We start from the raw sequence: 2,912 nt of genomic DNA, 5'->3' as shown, positions 1-2,912 counted from the left end.
CATTGCACTCCAGCCTGGGTAACAAGAGCGAAACTCCGTCTAAAAAAAAAAAACAAACAAAACAACAACAACAACAACAAACAAACAAACAAACAATGCAGCTGACTAATGGGTTAGAGAGGGCCTGATGACTTCTTCAGAATGAATAGCTGGTAATGGTTTCTCCAAGAAGTGACGTTTAAGCTGAGACCTGAATGATGCGAAGGAACCAGCTACATGAAGGTGGAAATGAGGTTTTCCTCCAAGGGCACAGACTGTGCAGAGATCCTAAGGCAGAAATGTGTTTGGGGTATTCAAGCTTCCTGAAGGAAGTTCTTGTGACTGGAGAGCAGCTGGTGGGTGAAGGGACATGAAATGCAGTTGGAAAGTGGGCAGGGACTAGAACCAGAGCCTTGCAGGCCACAGCAGGAAGCTGAACTTTATTCCCAATGCAATGGGAAGCCACCGGAGTGTTTTAAAAGGGGCTGGGGTGTGGCATAGGTGATGCAATATGATTCATTTTCATTAACAATTTTTAATTTCTCACCACCCCATGTTATATAGCCAGATAAATTTCCTCCCTATCAGAATCACCTTTACACCAAGAATCACCTTTTCTTCTAGTGATGAGTACAGATATGGGGAGAAACAGCTTACTAAATATGGATAAATAGGAACCATCAGGATAATCAAATCTAGTCTCTGGACAAAACACTCCATATCCAGCTCACACACACAAGGCCATCCTACTCCTCCTTACTATATGCTCATGTTTCCCACACCAATATGTCACCTGGTATCTCAACTTAATTCTTTCTGCCATGGTCTAGGGTGGGTTGACACAGCTTTAGGTAACATTATCAATGAGACATGCTCCCATCTCTGATCTTATTTTTTTCTCTACCTAGACAGTCCTTCCTCAGATCCCACAGAGCTCATTCTCTCTCTTGCTTCAGGTCATTACTAACAGGCTGCCTTACCAACATAGCCTTCTCTGATACCCTATTTAGAATTACAACACCCACTTCCACATGCTGCCACTCTGATTCCCTATCCCTGTTACCTTCTCTGTAGGAGTTATTGTTGTCTAGCCAACTGTATTTTTTGTTTGTTTATTTTTTGAGACAGGGTATCATTCTGTTGCCCAGGCTGGAGTGTAGTGGCATGCATGGCTCACTGCAGTCTTGATTTCCCAGGCTCAAGCAACCCTGCCACCTCAGCCTCCGGTAATCAGGACCACAGTGTGTGCTACCACACCTGGGTAATTTTCTTTCTTTCTTTTTTTTTTTCTTTGTAGCTTACTATGTTGCCTAGGCTAATAGCAAACAACTAGGCTTCAGCCATCTTCCCGCCTCAGCCTCCCAAAGTGCTGGGATTGCAGGTGTAAGCCACCCTGCCCAGTCAAACCAATTCTATTCACCAAGTCTGCACATTTTCTGTATTATTTGCTTTGATATCTGGGGTATTGCTGATCCTGGAGGGATATCTCCTCCCAGGGTTAGTTAATATCCAGAGAGAGATGACACCTTTCCTATGCAAACCCACCAATCCAGAGCCCACACCCCCAACTCTTTATCAAGCTTTCATTTTGGGGCCAATATCCGCCTGCCCTAATCACCCCAGGACTAGGTTCCAGACAAGTAGGAACAACCCCTTACCCCTTAGAGCCTTCTACAGTTACTCAAACTAGCCAGTCCTAAACCTGTTTACCTTGCCTCACCTTAAAGACTTCAGCCCCCTAGTTCCTTCTCTCTTTCTGCCTGCATCCAACTTCAATGTTTTCCTCTGTGGCCCGGTATGGTACACCTCATCCTCTTGGAGCACTGTAAGTAATAGACTATCTTTTCAGCAGCAGTCTCTTCTGTTGGCATGACTGAATTTCAAGTTTCTATTAATATTAATGTACTATATTTAAAAATACTTACTATAAAATGTATTTATTATTTGTTGCTTCTACTCCCCTCACTAAAATGTAAGCTCCATGAAGGCAGGGATTTTTTTTTTTTTTTTTGGGGGGGGGGGCCTGTTTTTGTTCATTGTGCTTCTAACAGCTAAAAGGAGTGCTTGGCACAGAACTAAAGCACTCAATAAACATTTGTTGGGGAGAAAAAGATTTCATAGAAATTGCACAGTAAATATGTTCTAAATATTGAATGAATAAAAGGAAGCCAAGACGCCTGTTTCTGTGTGCATGGATGAATACAGAAGCCAATGTAGAGTGAGGTGAACTTGGGATCTGAATTCCAGTTCTACCTCTTAACCTTTCTGAACCTGAGCATACTCATCTATAAAATAAGGATAACTACCACCCACCTCTGAGATAACAATACTTACTTAACCCAATAGTGAGAGGTTATTATATGACAATAAATGACAATGACAATAATGACTACTGAATGGCAATGAACAGTATTGTGTTGTAATACAGCAATGCCCCTGAGGCCTCAAGCCTGCAAGACAGCCAGCCCTTATCCTCAGACTGCAATGCCTTGAGTCATCTGCTGGAATGGATTCACTCTCTTTTTTCTTTCCAGGCAGCAACAAAAGGAGAATGCATGTCTCTCTTCTAAGCAACTCTAAAGCAGCTGTATGCCCTTTACTCACTTTTCTAACCTGCTGTTCCTCATCAGTCACAAATGCAGAAGCATCCTAGCTAGTGCAAATACATGTATACTCTCATAGGTGTGTCTGACAAGTGTGAACACACGAGTTGCATGACATACTTAGGACTTCCACAATCTCAGGTCAGAGACCCCAGAACTATCAGCCTCACACGGAAGAGGGGATTTATGTCTTTCATAACATCTCACACCCATTTCTTGTGCCAAAGTAGGAAGTACTCCATGACCTCAACAAACAAAAACACTTAGATCAACAGGAGGACCTTGTTTAAAAAGTCAGGATTTCAAAAGAAATATGTAGTCATTACAGGT

General features: G+C 42.5%; 1 protein-coding gene across 1 annotated transcript in view; it reads right to left on the bottom strand.

The window, feature by feature from the left end:
- KALRN (kalirin RhoGEF kinase) overlaps nucleotides 1-2,912 on the bottom strand; it is a 635,807-nt gene that overhangs the window by 111,211 nt on the left and 521,684 nt on the right. The gene's annotated exons all lie outside the window — the stretch shown is intronic.

The sequence above is a fragment of the Cebus imitator genome, unplaced genomic scaffold, assembly GCF_001604975.1.
Source record: "Cebus imitator isolate Cc_AM_T3 unplaced genomic scaffold, Cebus_imitator-1.0 Scaffold568, whole genome shotgun sequence".
Taxonomy (NCBI): Eukaryota; Metazoa; Chordata; class Mammalia; order Primates; family Cebidae; genus Cebus; species Cebus imitator.
This window is presented reverse-complemented; position numbering and strand designations above follow the sequence as displayed.